The sequence below is a fragment of the Panthera tigris genome, chromosome D2, assembly GCF_018350195.1.
Source record: "Panthera tigris isolate Pti1 chromosome D2, P.tigris_Pti1_mat1.1, whole genome shotgun sequence".
NCBI lineage: Eukaryota > Metazoa > Chordata > Mammalia > Carnivora > Felidae > Panthera > Panthera tigris.
The window spans coordinates 50647937-50666240 of record NC_056670.1 but is presented as its reverse complement, the minus strand read 5'-3'; positions in this window follow the sequence as shown (position 1 = coordinate 50666240).

Below are 18304 nucleotides of genomic sequence, written 5' to 3'. Positions count from 1 at the left end.
AAGTTAATGATACCCAAACTTGGCAAATCTTGATAGTGACTGCCTTCAGAGACAGGCTTAGTTCTGATGGGATTTAACTACAATAAAGGTTCTTTGGACTTGGAGTCAGCCCGGGCTTTGAATTTTCATGCTCCCCCTGCACGCGCGCACGCACACACACACACACACACACGCGCGCGCGCTTGCTATGTGACTGTGGGTATTTAATTAACCCCTGCACCTACTAATTTCCCCATCTGTAAAAATCTTGAGGTGATTGAGGAGATTTACTGGAGCAACACGGGGAAGCACTTGCCATAATTCTAGGCTTACTGCCGTCTTAACAATGTCTCTATAAAAATAAAACTCCATCTCTCTTGGTTTGTGGTGCGTTTCCTTTTCGGAGCTGGGGTCTGGTTGGTATGCAGGAAAAGGAGAAGGCATGTGAGCTATGTTATCTGCTTGTCATCACAAGAGGAGCCAAGTGGCAGGCCACGGATTGAAGCACATCCGGAGCATATCGGGGTAGGCCGCGGAATTCCACAGTAAAGACTCTGAGATAAGGAAGTGCCAAGGGTGGGGGCTGCTGAATGGCCTGGGCTTCTGCTGACCAGGGCCAAGTCCTTGTGAAAAAAAGAGATGAGGAGGGAACGTGGCTTCTAGAGCCACCAAATAAGGAAGGACATCTTCTCTCTCAACTTTATCCAAGGACGGATGTCAGCCACCAGAGCAACTCACCCAACACCGTCTAGTATCCCCCAAACACCGGTTTCAAAGTGACGAGGGAGCATGGGGAAAGCTGAGCGCAAAGTGCAGGCTAACAGCACCCGTGTCCCCGCCAGGTGGGATATGTGTGCTATTCCTCGGACACTCCTGGCTGCCCAAGAACAGGGGAAAGGAAAGAGAGCAAATGGCTGACGGACAGAGGTCACAGTCACGCGGGACAGGTGTCTCCTTCAGTTTACGGATAACTTAGTAAACTGCAAGAAAAAAACCAATCTTATCCATAGGCTAATCTCCAGACACCTATAGACTCCGTTTCCTGGAGCCCTAAGATCACCCTCATCAAGATGTAAAGGGGTTTAAGCGCTTGCCATGGTGATGTGGGAAACAAAGGCAAATGGAAAATTAAATTCCCTTACTGCCTACAGCCCACTGACAAGTCCTTCAAACAGGCAGTGTGACCTTCCTCTAGGAGCTGAGCTGCCTCAATGATGACACTTTGCTAGGCGCAAAAGAGAATCTTGGCTTAACATTATCCTGGCCCCCAGGATCCTGTAAGTCTACTTTAACATATAAAAATTCCTCTGGAAACTTCCTTTATCTCAACTCCCCCAAGATATATGTTAGCAATCATACTCCCAGCTATGGCCCCCTGATATACATCTGAAGGGTCTCATGACTGAGGCTTTACTAAACGGTAATAAATGCCATTTTCCTAACAACACCTAGCCCCTCGAGGTCCTGGAAACCTCGCTTCCAAAATTCCTTAGAGACTTAACTCTATCCCTGACCCCCTCCCAACCTAAGGATATAGAATCAGTTACCCACCACAACCCCAGTGCAGCTCTTTCTGCCCATGAACGCTGTCCCCATGCTTTAATAAAATCACCTTTTTGCACCAAAGACGTCTTCAAGAATTTTTTCTTGGCAGTGGGCTTTGAACACCACCATCACCCCACAAGGACCTAGGTCAAGCTCTGAGCTGAGTGGTGCAGTAGGGAACACTTTCATGAACAAATCAAACATTTCTTTTATTTCTCAAATGATTTCTAACCTCTCATTGTGTTTTCCTTTTCCTTCATCTGCCATGCAGAACCTACCTAGAAAAGAGGACAGCTGTCCTTTGAAGCTCCTGTAACCTCAGCCCCCTCCCCTTCCCTTCCCCACCCAGCACGCTTTGTCCAGGTCGGTGGTTCTGATCAGTTACCAACCCAAACTGAGTCCCCAGGGAGCAATTGGGTTGTGCCTCCAGAGGTCATTTTCTTGCCAAACATTCCTTTTCAGTGAGAGGACGTTTTCATCCCCTGGTAAACAATCCCCAGCCTGCACAAAGCAGAGAAGGGTGCCTGTCCCTCTGCACGGCTCTCCACTCAGTCCTGAGCTGATTCCAACCCCAGAGGCGTCAGTCTGCTCTATAAATTCCTTTGTGAAACCTGAGAGCTTGGGCTCCGAAGGAGAGCAAAGATCTTGGAGGGGTTACAGTTTCCCTCCTCCCTTTTAAAGGTCTGCTTGTGTTGGCAGCAGAAGAGTGTGTTTTTCCAAACAGGCTCTTCCCTTTCTTATGGGAATTCAGTTCAGAAAGCCCTGCCAGGCTCCTTCTAAGTGGGAGAGGTAAGATCACCTCCCTTGCAGGTCTACACAGGAAAGAGATGCCATGCCTGGGGCCGGGCTTTCTAGTTACCAGGGTCTGAACCTCTTTCTGAAACAGGCACTTATTAGGAGGGGCATGGCTCCACTTACCAGGTGGTAGGGGGTGGCGGCTGGGCTCATCTGAACTTCACCCCTGCCTTTAGTTTCAGTCCCTGTTGTTTTTGAGAGAGACAGAGAGGTAGAGACAGAGAGACAAGAAGAAAGAAGGAAGAAAAGAAGGAAGGTAGGAAGGGAAAGGAGGGATGAAGGAGGAAAGAAAGAAACCTTTAGCTGGCCGCCCTTGGGCTGAACCACTGTGTCGGCACCTGAGTCCCTCACCACCGCCTGGTACTCTCCTCCTCCACGAACCTCCAGGGCCATTTTTGTTTTATTCATATTCTAGCCATTAGTACACATTCAGCCCCAGAATTTGGAAATGAAGTGAGAAGTCATCAGCTGGTGGAATGTTAGAAAACTCATCTTTTGAAAACAATACACGGTTTTGGTGGCAGCGAAGGGGATAAAATGGAGAGAGAAGTCAGCTGCTGCCCTCTCCTAAGCCTTTCAATTTCACCACCTTCGTGGGGGCTCTCGGACCTCACGACCCCGGAGGTTTAACAGACAAAAAGTTTTCCCTTGATCCACCGGGTGCCCGAGCAGGTGTGTGCTGACAGATGCCACATTTTTAATCTCTCATCAGAAGCATCTCCTTGCCATTTCCCGCTGGAGGGTGGTGGGAAAAGCGGGTCATGGGCAAGCCATTCTGGCTGAGTGACGCTTTCCCCAACCAGCTGCCCGGCTGGCTGCTCGGAAGCAGATGCAGGCAGAGGGCTCCGAGCGGGGCATTCCTGAGGCTGGAGGTCTGCGAGTCGCTGATGCGCAGGGCGCGGTGCCCGCAGACAGACTGCTCCTCCCTCCCTCCCCCCCCCGGCCCTCAAGCCTGCCTCCCTCTTCGTGTTTGCTTTGCATTAAACACAGGTTTATTGAGTGCCTACTGGGTGCCGGGGTCTGCTCCAAGTGCCTGGCATAGATCGGTGAGACCAACAGGCAAACAGACACCCCTTGCTTCACGGAGCTAATGTTCTAGGGCTCCTATTTCACTAAAAGGTACTATTTATTTTAAAATTTGCAAAGGTTCAGAAAAATTGAAACGACGACAGTGAGAACCCGTACACACTTCACCCAGATTCAATTAATATTTTACAGTTGTGTTCTTTTTTCTTTCTCGGCCTTTTTTCTCTATACATACATATACACACGTAGAGGTTTTTTGTTGAAACCATTTGGAAGTAGGCATCATGACACCTCACCACTAAATAATTTAGAATATATAGGGACGCCCTCCTACATTACCTCAAAACCACTACTGCACATAATACTATCATTAGGGGGACCTGGGTGGCTCAGTCGGTTAAGACTCTTGATTTTGGTTCAGGTCATGACCTCACGGTTGGTGGGATCCAAACCTCCATCAGGCTCTGTGCTGACAGTGTGGAGCCTGCTTGGGATTCTCTCTCTCCCCCTCTCTCTATCCCTCCCCTGCTCATGCACGCTCTTTCTCTCGCTCTCAAAAATAAATAAATATACTTAAAAAACACTTTTGTTAATAGTGCTTAAAATACAAGTTATATTCAAATGTCTTTAATTGTCCTCAAAATGCATTTTATGGCTTTTGTTTTTTAGATAACAGGATCCAACGAAAGTTCAGGCATTTCGTTTGATTGTTATGTCTCTTTCAGTTTCTTTTAATCTAGAACACCCAATTCTTTTTTGTTTGGCTTTTCAAGTCATTGACCTATTTGAAGAGCCCAACTGGTTTTGTTTTTGTTTCTGTTTTGAATGTCCGACATTCTGGATTTGTCTGAACGCTGTCTCGTGATTGGATTCAGGTTAATCATTTTGGGTAGGAAGAGTACATAAGGGATGGGGTGCACTTTTGATTTCAACACTTCAGGAAATGCATAATGTCAGGTTCCACAGGCACAGGCTAACTAAAACTGAATGAATAAATTGTATAAAAGGTGCATTTCTTTCCCATAGTCTTACTGCCACAATTCTGAGACTGTGATCAGGATGGCTTCAGTTTACTACAGTTTCAAAAATACATGTCTATGTATATAATACACACATACTCGTGTAAATCTCAACCCTACGATGGTATTCTCAACTCTAGACTGGAAAAGAGAATCAGCTGGGAAGTTTAAAAAATTACCAATACCGAGCCCCAGCACTTCCTCTGATAATCAGTTTGATCATTCATGAAAGTGGGGTTTGTTGGGTCTCTCCATTTTAAAGACGCCTTTTGTCCCTTATTATTTAATAAATAATCTTTGTGATCCGGGAGTACTAGGAGAATATCCTGATGCCCGGTGGCCTTTCATAAAATCACTTTAGCATTCACTGATGATTTTTGCTTGAATCAATTATCTTACAGGGGTGAACTTTCTAATTTTACCCTTCTCTCTACATTAACTAGCTGGCATTCCGCGAAAGGGGAAGGGCTTCCCCTTTCCTGCCCTTTCTCTATTTACTTGTCTATATATTTATATAGAAACATTCATTTATTGAATATTGCCATGGACCCAATAGATTGTTTCATACATAAGTTACCATCATTATTCCTTTTGACGCTCAACATATCCCAAATTCAGACAGCAGGAGCCCCTTATGGCTGCTCCTTTAGCAAGTACTACATTAGCCCATGAGCGCCTTTTTACTTTTTGGCATCGAATATTCTAAGTTCATCTTGTACCTTCCCTGTCCCAAACCTGGAACCAGCAATTACTCCAAGGAATGGGAGCCAATACACACACACACACACACACACACACACACACACACACATATGTATATATATATATTTAAATATATATGTTTAAAGTGACAGAGATATAAACTCCTGTATAAGAGGACACAGAAAACATGAAATAGTACATATAGGAACATTAACTTTGAAGGGAACAGAGCACCAGATATTAGCTAACATATCTTTGTGAAGAAAAATACCTTTAATCTGAGGATGGAGTGTGAGCCTGGAAGTAGGGAGACTTGGATTTGTATCCTGACCCTGCATGCAATTTGGGACGAGCCACTTCTTCAGGTACCACTTGCCCCAAGGCAAGTTTAACTAGGGGACTGGGCTAGACAATACTGAAGCCTTCTCTACATTCCAAAAGTCAGTATTCAAAAGAACTCGACACTACCTAGTTATAAGAAGCGTTTTGAACCAACTGAAGGCCCTTAGTTCCTGTAGGATTTCAGTGGCAGGAACTTCACCTTTTAGCTCTGACTCCCTTGATCTAGTAAGACTCATTGTAAAATGTGTTCAGTGAATGTTTTTGTTGGTGATGGTCTTTTCTGAAGCTAGAATGAGACAAACAGATAAAACTGCCAAGATTTTAGGTAAGCCACGAGAAACTGTGTTGCAGTGAGATTGTAACTATCAGGATTTTGACAAAGGGAGGTCTCAGTCTTTAAAATAAGGGTCCTGCCTACCTGAGCCTGGCCTCTCCTGATGGCCAGACAGTGGACTTAGTGACCAGTCAGTGCTTTTACTGGTTTTTACTAAACTTCTCTGCTTCCCAAAGAGCCCATACCTAAGCTGTCTTGCAGCACTTTCTCTTTTATTAGGAAACTCCAAACTATACTGAGACATTTTTTTCCAATTCTCCTTACCTGAAGTCAAAAATTGCATTTAAAAAATAATTCTCCCTTGCTTTAATAAATTGGCTAAAAAGGTTAAATGGATTTTCCTTCTATGTTTGCGGTCACAGAAGCACTTATCTCTCACCCCAAGTGGATGCCCTAAGTAATTGGATGTGAAGTTGCATCAAAATCTTTTCAAAGCATTGCTATGACAATCAGACTTCTTTTTTTTTTCCCCCTGAAATGGCTTCAATGCAAAGTCTCCACCATCCCGCTGTCCATTCAGTGAAATTTCAACTTATGAAGTAAGTTTAGCTTTTCAGAAACTTTAGGGGCAGGAAGGGGTATCATTATGCATTCAAATTAGCCGATTCTCCCACACACCCACTATTCTCCAAGGGAGAGACAATCCACTCAGCCTTATCACCCTCTGCGAGTTTGATTGTTAAAGGCTCTGCCTTACTAAGACTATGGAAATTAATGCAGGGGCCTAAAAAAGAATCCCTGTTTGGGGGAAATAAGACGTTTAATACAAAGTCTCTGACAGTCCTTCCTGTCCATTTATCAGCCTTTTTTCTACATGGATTCCAAAAAGGCAAGAAGTTGTTTGGGCAGAGATTCTCAGAGGGGAAGAAGGAGGGAAGAAGCTTTATGAAGATCTCTAAGGTCTGGGGAAGATTGGAAAAGCATATTCAAAATTACTATTGCTTTGATTTGGTTTTGGCCCCAAGTTGATCTTGACATTTCTATTCATGTTAACAGAAGGTGTGAGATTTTCATGTTTATCAAATGGGGGTATGTCTTTAAAATGGCTGAAATACCCAGGGCTAGTGAAGGCTTTATGGACCATTTTCCCATTTTAGAGGCTTTGGAGAATCAAATCTGCCATCTGCATAGAATGCTGTAGTCATGAATGTTTATTTCTTCTACCTTTTGATTCAGTGGTTTGAAGACCTCAATAAAATTTTAGGGCCCCAGAGATCATTTCATTGAAAGCTCTCCTTTGGTAATTGGAGGATTTGAGATTCTAAGAGGTTAGAGGGCTTGCTCAACTAGACACAGAGCAGGACCAGGATTAAAAGCCAGGCTCCCTATTTCCTCATCCCACACCCTCCATACTTTGTGGCAGAAGCAGCATGTCATATGGTCTGCAGTTTCCTTTAAATATTTCAGTAAAGCTGTAAAAACTCCAAGAAGACAGGGGAATTTTTCTGCTGTGAGATTTGGTATATCTCAGTTCTTTAAAAATGCCTGACACACAGTAGGGCCAAATAAATATTGAATGAATAAAGTGTGTGTATGTGTGTGTGTGTGTGTGTGTGTGTGTGTCTTCCATAGTCTTAGCAAAGGCAGAGTCTTTAAGAATCAAAATTCAGAGACTGGGATAAGGATCGCTTAACTGCCTCCTCCACCTTCAAGAAGGTATGTGTGTAGTGGGGAGGGGCCAAGATAGCAGAACAGTATGGAAGTTTGTTTTTTTTTTCATCTCTCTTCCCTTAAACGTAGCCAGATCAACACTAAACCATCTTGCACACCTAGAAAACTGATTTGAGGATTAGCACAACAATCTGCACAACCTGAGCCACAGAATTCAGCAGGTATGTGGTGTAGTGAGGTGAACTGGGGGAAAGAAAAGCCACGGAGGACAGGAAGCTGTTTTTGCTTGTGGAAAGAGGATGGAGACAGGGAGAATATGGAAAAAGCACCTCCCCCCAAAGCAGCTGGCAAGAAAGTGGAAAACTGGAAACAACAGCGGGGACTGAACAAAAAAGGGAGAAAGGAGAAAGGAGAAAGGAGAGGATTTAAATTCCATTAAGGCTCTATAAACAGGGGGAGTGCAGAGTTGGAAACTCCACAGCTCGATACCTGGCAGTGCTCTAGTGGGAAGGGCAAATGCCCAGGAGCAGAGAGCGAGGTCCTCGGGGTCATCAGGCCACATGGGGAGAGGTGGTTCCCTTGCTGGGAGGACATTTGCTAGAGGCTGTGCAGCCACCCCACAGGCAAAGATACCAGAGGACTCTGGAAAACAACCACATTTGCTGGTGCTGGAACAAGGACCTTAAGTGAAGCTTGGTGCCAGGTGTGTGTTGTGATTTTTCCATAATCCCTGAAACACTGCTGCTACATGATTGCGTGAACTTTTTCCTGGGGTGGGCTGGCACCTGTCCACAGTCTCTAGGCATCAGCAGCAGCACGGTCCCGCAAATGTTCCTGGATGCAGCCGGCACCCCAGCCATTGCTCAGTGAGACGCTCCCCCAGAAGGTCAGAACAGGTCAAAGCCAGAGTCCCTCAGAAGTGAGGGGTTGGGAAACACAGCAGTATCTGAGATAAAACTCAGGAGGGAGGTACAGCCTGGTAAACCTGACGGCTTAGTCACGGACAGTGTAAAAGCAGGGAGTGGACGGAAGTTGGAGACTGGTGCACAATTGCTGACCAGGGAGAACAGGGTTCCAATACTGGAGACTGGGTAGCTGGGTGACACCATTTTCACCCCTCCCACGCATGCACATACACATCTACAGGCACCACAACAATCCACCCCAGTAAGCTATGTAACGCCATCTAGTGGAGAACGGAGTCGTTACACTAAGCCCCACCCAACTGGGCCAACCTTGCTCTTCAGGAACACAAGTCTCTCCACCTGCTTAGTTTACGGACTATAAAGTGCTTTATAGTTTGACTTCTAGAGGAAAACGATGTAATTTCAATCGTATTTCAGTCTGTTTGCTGGTCCATCTATTCAATTTCTTTTTCTTTTTCTTTTCTTATTCTTAAATACAGAAAGAAAAAATTTACTTTTATTTGCCATTTTTATTAAAAATATTTTTCTTTAATTTTTCTACCATATTTTTTACTTTTTGTAAATTTTCAAATTCTATTTTATTTCCATCATTTCATTTTCTTCTATTTAACTGTCTTCATTTTTTCAAATTTTCAAACATTTTCCTTTTTTTCTTTCTTGTTTTTTTCGTTTCTTATCTTTCCCTTTTTTCTTTAATCTATCAAGTTCCTTTCAACAACCAGAACAAAACACACCTAGGATCTAGTATCATTTATTTGACTTTTTGTGTGTGTTCTTTTTAATTTTTTTAATTTTAATTTTTTTTTACCTTATTAATTTCTTTTCTTCCTTCAAAATGATGAAATTAAGGAATTCACCCCAAAAGGAAGAACAGAAGAAACAATAGCCAGGGACTTAATCAACACAGATACAAGCAAGATGTCTGAACCAGAATTTAGAACCACGATAATAATACCAGCTGGAGTTGAAAATACATTAGAATCCCTTTCTGTGGAGACAAAAGGAGTAAGAGCTAGTCAGGATGAAATAAAAAATGTTGTAACTGAGCTGCAATCATGAATAAATGCCACGGCAGCAAGGATGGATGAGGCAGAGCAGCCAATCAGCAATACAGAGGACAAACTTATGGAGAATAATAAAGTATAAAAAAAGAGGGATACTAAGGCAAAAGAGCATGATTTAAGAATTAGAGAAATCAGTGACTCATTAAAAAGGAACAACATCAGAAGCATAGGGGTCCCAGAAGATGAAGAGAGAGAAAAAGGGGTAGAAGGGTTATGTGAGCAAATCATAGCAGAAAACTTTCCTAACCTGGGGAAAGACACAGACATCAAACTCCAGGAACCGCAGAGGACTCCCATTAGATTCAACAAAAACTGACCATCAACAAGGCATATCATAGTCAAATTCACGAAATACTCAGGCAAGGAGAGAATCATGAAAGCAGCAAGGGAAAAAAAGTCCTTAACCTACAAGGGAAGACAGATCAGGTTTGCAGCAGACCTATCCACAGAAACTTGGCATGCCAGAAAGGAGTGGCAGGATATATTCAATGTGCTGAATCGTAAAATATGCAGCCAAGAATTCTTCATCCAGCAAGGCTGTCATTCAAAATAGAAGGAGAGATAAAAAGTTTCCCAGACAAACAAAAATTAAAGGAGTTGCCCACTAAACCAGCCCTGCAAGAAATTTTAAGGGAGACTCTGAGGGGAGAAAAGACAAGTTGAAAAAAAAAAAAAAAAGACCAAAAACAACAAAGACTAGAAAGGACCAGAGAACACCACCAGAAACTCCAACTCTACAGGCAACATAATGGCAATAAATTCATACCTTTCAGTACTCACTGTAAATGTCAATGGACGAAATGCTCCAATCAAAAGACATAGGGTAACAGAATGGATAAAAAAAACCAAGATCCATCTATATGCTATTTACAAGAGACCCACTTTAGACCTAAAGACACCTTCAGATTGAAAGTAAGGGGATGGAGAACCATCTATCATGCTAATGGTTGACAAAAGAAAGCCGGAGAAGCCATACTTATATCAGACAATCTAGACTTTAAAATAAAGATTGTAACTAAAGATGAAGAAGGGTAGTATATCATAATTAAGGGGCCTATCCAGGGACGCCTGGGTGGCTCAGTTGGTTGAAACTCCGACTTCGGCTCAGGTCGTGATTTTGCAGTTTGTGGGTTTGAGCCCTGTGTTGGGCTCTGTGCTGACAGCTCAGATCCTGGAGCCTGCTTCAGATTCTGTGTCTCTCTCTCTGCCCCTCCCCTGCTCATGCTCTGTCTCTCTGTCTCAAAAATAATATAAACATTAAAAAAAATTTGTTTTAATTAAGAGGTCTATCCACCAAGAAGGCCTAACAATTGTAAACCTTTATGCTCCATATGTGGAGCACCCAAATATATAAATCAATTAATCACAAACATAAAGAAACTCATTGACAATAATACCATAATAGTAGGGGACTTCAACATCCCACTTACAGCAATGGACAGATCATCTAAACAGAAAATAAGCAAGGAAAATAAGCAATGGTTCTGAATGACACACTGGACTGGATGGACTTAACAGATATATTCAGAACATTTCATCCTAAGGCAGTGAAATACACATTCTTCTCCAGTGCACATGGAGCATTCTCCAGAATAGATCACATACGGGACACAAATCAGCCCTCAACAAGTACAAAAAGGTTGAGATCATATCGTGCATATTTTCAGACCACAACGCTATGAAACTCAAAATCAACCACAAGAAAAAATGTGGAAAGATAACAAATACTTGGAGACTAAAGACCATCCTACTAAAGAGTGAATGGGCTAACCAAGTAGTTAAAGAGGAAATTAAAAAGTACACGTAAGCCAATGAAAATGATAACACCCAGCCCAAAACCTCTGGGATGCAGCAAAGGCGGTCATAAGGGGAAACTATATAGCAATCCAGACCTTCCTAAAGAAGGAAGACAAGTTTCAGATACACAACCTAACCTTACACTTCAAAGAGCTGGAAAAATAACAGCAAATAAAACCCAAAACCAGCAGAAGACAGAAAATAATAAAGATTAGGGCAGAAATCAATGCTATCGAATAAAAAAAAAAAAAGAGTAGAACAGATCAATGAAACCAGAAGCTGACTCTTTGAAAGATAAACGAAATTGATAAAGCCCTAGCCAGTTTGATCAAAAAGAAAAAGGAAAGGACCCAAATAAATAAAATCAAGAATTAAAGAGGAGAGATCACAACCAACACAGCAGAGATACAAACAATAATAAGAGAATATTATGAGCAATTATACACCAATAAAATGGGCAATCTGGAAGAAATAGACAAAGCCTAGAAACATATTAACTACCACAACTGAAACAGGAAGAATAGAAAATTTGAACAGACCCATAACCAGGAAAGAAATCGAATTAGGAATCAAAAATCTCCCAAAAAACAAGAGTCCAGGGCCAATGGCTTTCCAGGGGGAATTCTACCAAACATTTAAAGAAGCGTTAACACTTACGTTCTTGAAGCTGTTCCAAAAATAGGAATGGAAAGAAAACTTCCAAACTCTTTCTATGAAGCCAGAATTACCTTGATTCCAAACATAGATGAACATAGATGTAAAAACCCTCAACAAGATACTAGCCAACTGGATCCAACAATACATTTAAAAAATTATTCACCACAACCAAGTGGGATTTATACCTGGAATGGAGGGCTGGTTCGATATCTACAAAACAATCAATGTGATACATCACATCAATAAAAGAAAGAACAAGAACCACATGATCCCCTCAATAGATGCAGAGAAAGCATTTGACGAAATACAGCATCCATTCTTGATAAAAACCTGCAAGAGTGTAGGGATAGAAGGATTATACCTTGACATCATAAAAGCCATATATAAAAGACCCAATGCTAATATCATCCTCAATAGGGAAAAACTGAGAGCTTTCCCCCTGAGGTCAGGAACAAGATAGGGATGTCCACTCTCACCACTGTTATTCAACATAGCATTGGAAGTCTTAGCCTCAGCAATCAGACAACACAAAGAAATAAAAGGCATCCACATCAGCCAGGAGGAGGTGAAACTTTCACTCTTTTCCAGATGACATGATACTCTATATGGAACACCCAAAGATTCCACCAAAAAACTGCTAGAACTGACCCATGAATTCAGCAAATTTGCAGGATATAAAATCAATGTACGGAAGTTGGTTGTATTTCCATACACCAATAATGAAGCAAAAGAAAGAGAAATCAAGGAATCGATCCCATTTACAATTGCACTAAAAACCATAAAATACCTGGGAATAAACCTAACCAAAGAAGTGAAAAATCTATACACTGAAAACTATAGAAAGCTTATGACAGAAATTGAAGAAGACACAAAAAAATATTCCATGCTCCTGGATAGGAAGAACAAATATTGTTAAAATGTCAATGCTACCCAAAGCAATCTACATATTCAATGCAATCCCTATCAAAATAACACCAGCAGCATTCTTCACAGAGCTAGAACAAACAGTTCTAAAATTTGTATGGAACCAGAAAAGACCCCGAATAGCCAAAGCAATCTTGAGAAAGAAAACCAAAGCTGGAGGCATCACAATCTCGGACTTCAAGCTGTATTACAAAGCTGTAATCATCAAGACAGTATGGTACTGGCATGAAAACATACACTCAGATCAATGGAAAAGAATAGAGAACCCAGAAATGGACCCACAAACGTATGGCCAACTAATGTCTGACAAAGCAGGAAAGAATATCCAATGGAATAAAGGAAGTCTCTTCAGCAAGTGGTGCTGGGAAAACGCAACAATGACATGCAGAATAATGAACCTGGACCCCTTTCTTACACCAGACACAAAAAGAAACTCAAAATGTATGAAAGACCTAAATGTAAGACAGGAAGCCATCAAAATCCTCGAGGAGAAAGCAGGCAAAAACCTCTTTGATCTTGCTCGCAGCAACTTCTTACTCAACACGTCTCTGGAGGCAAGGGAAACAAAAGCAAAAATGAACTATTGGGACCTCATCAAAATAAAAAGCTTCTGCACAGCGAAGGAAACAATCAGCAAAACTAAAAGGCAGCCGACGGAACGGGAGAAGATATTTGCAAACGACATATCAGATAAAAGGTTAGTATCCAAAATCTATAAAGAACTTATCAAACTCAACACCCAAAAAACAAATAATCCACTGAAGAAATGGGCAAAAGACATGAATAGACATTTCTCCAAAGAAGACATCCAGATGGCCAACCTACACATCACTCATCATCAGGGAAATACAAATCAAAACCACAATGAGATACCACCTCACACCAGTCAGAATGGCTAACATGAACAACTCAGGCAACAATAGATGTTGGCGAGGATGTGGAGAAAGAGGATCTCTTTGGCACTGCTGGTGGGAATGCAAACTGGTGCAGCCACTCTGGAAAACAGTGTGGAGGTTCCTCAAAAAATTAAAAATAGAACTATCCTACAACCCAGCATGGCACTACTAGGTATGTATCCAAGGGATACAGGTGTGCTGTCTCAAAGAGGCACATGCACCCCTCCGCCCAATGTTTATAGCAGCACTATTGACAATAGACAAAGTATGGAAAGAGCCCAAATGTCCATCGATGGATGAATGGGTAAAGAAAATGTGGTATATATATATATATATATATATATATACATACACAAAGGAGTATGACTCGGCAATCAAAAAGAATGAAATCTTGCCATTTGCAACAACGTGGATAGAACTAGAGGGTATTATGCTAAGTGAAATCAGTCAGAGAAAGACAAACATCATAAGACTTCACTCATATGAGGACTTTAAGATACAAAGCAGATGAACATAAGGGAAGGGAAGCAAAAATAATATAAAAACAGGGAGGGGGACAAAACATAAAAGAACAAACAGAGGGTTGCTGGAGGGGTTGTGTGGGGGGGGGATGGGCCAAGTGGTAAGGGGCATTAAGGAAAATCATTGTTGCACTATATGCTAACTAAATTATTTAAAAAAAAGAATTTATGTACGTATATTTACATACACATTCACTGAAATCTGTATCTTATGCTGGTATTCTCAATGCTGGCTGGAAATTAGAATCAACTAGAGAATTTTTTTTAATGCCAATACCTGGATCTTAGGGCAAAGAGTCAGATTTCATGTACCTGGGGTGAGGCTGGGGTATTGGCATCTTTTAAAAGCTTCCTAGCCAATTTTAAGATGCACCCAGCCCTGAGAACCACTGGGGAATACTAATTTATACCCGAGGTGCCCTAGCTGGCACATTACACTTGTTGTGGTTAGGATTTATAAGATGCCAATCAGCTGTGCATGTTCCAGAAGAGGCTACCCCAAGCACTTTAACTATCTTTACCTCTCATTAGTACTGAAGAATTCTTTGTTAATTAGCATTAGAAATGGTACAGATTATTTGTCATCGAAAGGAGGATTCAAGACATGCGGTTTGGCTAGAAGAGCATGTAGCAACCCTGCTAGGTGTCAGCTAAATATGGCGCTGCTCTGGGTCAGACGTTCTGTTATGGCCTTTGGAGACCTAGCCCCACCCACAGTGAGTACGAGGACTCTGTCAGATCGTGTATCGGGCCATACCTGAAACGTTCTGTCATCTGATTGCACCAGAAAATCAGCCAAAACGTGCTGCTAGGATGCGGTGTCATTTGCCTCAGCTGAACCTTGTATGCTGTTTGCTGTATGAGGGCCTAAGATGGGGCTGGCTTCGTTGAGCGTGCAGAACAGTCCGTGTGGCTGTGTGAGCCTATTGGTTGACATGGATTCAAGTGTGTAGCAGAATTTGGGTTGTGACATGTAATTTACTAGAACAAAGCACCTGCTCTAAGGTGTGGCGGTGAGAACTACAGCCCTCACCTACCTCTCTCGCCAGGGGCCACCGATACCCACAAAAAGGAAGCTTGTGCCCTGTTGCTTACAGCAGGGTGCATGCACTTTGTATCCAGAGCCCTGGGTAGAAGAGGACTTTAGTCTTGACTTTGTCCTTTGAGAGGAGGTGAAGACAGATACCACAAGCCTGCTCAAAATGTCCCCAGGCTGTTCAGCTTTCCAAATACAGGTGATTGCATTCCCCGTTGGTGGTGGAAGGGAAACAACCTTGAACCTTGTTTGCTTCACTTTTATGACCTCCCTTTGGCATTTTCAAGTGTGTAACTGAGCCATGGCTTGGCTGTAAGGATACTTGGATTCCTAGTTAGGCAAAGTCAGCCGCTTCTCTGAGCCAGGGGAGGTGAGTAGCAGCTGGCTCTGGGAAGGCTATTAAGAGGGACAGCAAAATGAGCAATTATAAGTGCGACAGTGGAACAAGGTGTCTTCTGAGCCAGAATCTGGCCACAGTCCTTGGAGTGCTTCCTTTTAGTATCAAAGTGGGGGTTCTAAGGACAAGGAGTGTTAATAACAATAAAATTTTATGTGCCATGAAATGCCTTTGATTGTAGCAAATAAAAGTGACTGTTTTGAAAAACAGCCTAAATATCCATAGATGGGAGAGTTGGCTAAATGAGCAACGGTCTGTCCACACAAGGAAATCCATGCGGTTGATTAAAATAATGAAATAGGTTTGTTTATGTTGGTAGAAGACAATCCCTAAGACATGTTATCGAGTGAAAAAAAATCAAGTATCAAATCAACACTCAGTGAGACTGCAATTAAGCAACACTCTGTGTCATTTTTAATTTTTAACAATAACATGCATATATTACTTACAGAGTGGAGAAAATATAATAAGAGAAAAATCTTAGTAGACGTATAATGAAGTACATAGAGGTACGGTGTCCAAAAATTTGGAGACATGAAATTGGCCTTGGAGCTGAGCTCTGGCACCACAGCCAGGGTGGTGTCTAGGCAAGTTTTTGGAACCCTGGGTGACAGTAAATGCTGTATATGCTCTGCTCCCCTGCCTCACTTTCTCCAGCTGCAAAGAGGGCTATAATTCTGGCCGCACTCAAAATGCATAAACTCTGCAGAAACTGGGGAAAAGGTTCATGGGGGTAATTCCGGCAAAGCTCAGGAACCATTCCCCTGTTCATTCTGTCCATAGATGGTTGACACTGGGTTGTTAAATAATTGTAGAACTAACTTGAAGGTTTTTTGTCTTAATTCATCTTGGATAGGAAAGGTTATGCCTAGTTTGAGAGTACGATCCAGCCAAATATACACTTTTCAGAACTTACCCCATTAGGTGAACTTTTACAGGAAGGAGATTCTTTAAAAATTTGCCTCTAATTGAGAAGTTCTCAATTTTGATGAAAAGGAATGATTTGAAAATGCAATTTTGTCTTATGTGTTATTAGGGAGCTAAATGTATCTAGAATTTCTTCTTCTTTTTTTTTAATGTTTACTTATTTTGAGAGAAAGAGAATCATCTGATGCAGGGCTCAACCTATGAACTGTGAGATCATGACTTGAGCTGAAATCAAGAGTTGGGGGTTTAATTGACTGAGCCACCCACGCGCCCCTGGCATCACTTTTTGAAGAGACAATCTCATCTTGGTTTATAATGCTGACTGGATCAACATGGGGGAAAGGGGAGTGGAGAGGTCCGACAGGGATTTTGCTGACCTGACAATAAGGGAGGATCTTCCCAGCTCGCTCCTTTCTCTAGGTTCAGCCCGTTCGGTCAACCGTCCTCAACTGTCGGCCTCTGTGAAGTTCTTTTCAACACTTCCTGGAGCTTCCCAGACAGAATCAGCCAGGCTTGAGGGGAAAACTCAGTGACTGGAGGAAGAGCAGAGCTTGATGAGCCATCCCCCCCACCACTGCTTGCATTTTTTTGAAGTGATCTGAACACTGAAGAGCCTATTACCTACCAGTTTTGGTTGGGCCCTGAGTGGGTCTAGGTATGAACTTTCCTTGAAAAGCTGCTCTGTGCTCAGTGATTCTCTGTTCCTATTGGATGCAATCGAAACTCTTCAACCCAGTATCCACCAACCAGCTGTGTATCTGCAGCAAGTTACTCAACATTTCTATGCCTCACCACCCTCTGTAAAATGAAAGCACTGGTCTTGCTCAAACTTTGAGGGCACAAATAGCTGTGAGATTCCATATTCTAGACCCTTAAACACCCCCTGGCCCTTCCCCAAAGATGTCTCCTAATACTGTCCTCAGTTTGGGTCAAGCCTGGAACAAAAAGCCGTGAGAAATGGTAGGAAAAACTAAAATGGCCACTTCTCACTTAGATGAAGAAATCAATGAAGACAGGAATAGCTGTGTCCACCTCAAAGAAAACACCAGGAGATTTCCTTTAAGTAAAACCCCTTTTAGGAAAGAACATTAGGGGACCAGAACAGATACGGGAGTTATTAGGAGGGTTCTTTACCATTGCTTTTCCTTTGGGGGTCAATGTCTCATTCTGACAGTTCCAGAAAATGTCCATGGGCTGATCAAGGGGAGAAGAGACTGGCAGCCATGTTTTGTGGGGTGGGTAAGTCTGAGGGGTGACAGATCCAGAAAGGTCAACATAGATCCTAATACTCCCCTCCATTAATACTACTTTTTCTCTCATTCTTCCCCTTTTTTCTCTTACTGAAAACACTAAGGTTCTGAATGGCTTTGAAGGTACAATCCCAATCTCTTCTTGAACCGTAAAAGGACCTAAATATTTTTGCATGATTTAACGCCTCAGATGAGAAACCAGAAACAGAGGTCCTCTTCATCCCTCCCTAGAGCAAAGCTCTCTGCCCCTCTAGCGATGTGTCTCAAAGCCTGATGCATCAGAGTTATATGGGTGCTTTGAAAAATGCAGGTTCCTAGGACCCATCATAAATCAATTCAGAATGCCTGGAGTGGGGCCAGGGGATCTGCATTTTTGACAAGCTCCCACAGGCGTGTGTTTTACCGATAGCATCTGAGAACTTCGGCTCTATGACCTAATCGACACCATGCCATTGCTAATACTGATCTCCTATAATCTTTCTTGGGACCATCTGAATCAAAAAGACTCCGGTAAGTATGCAGTTTTAGATGACAGCGAGCACGTAATGTGCTAATT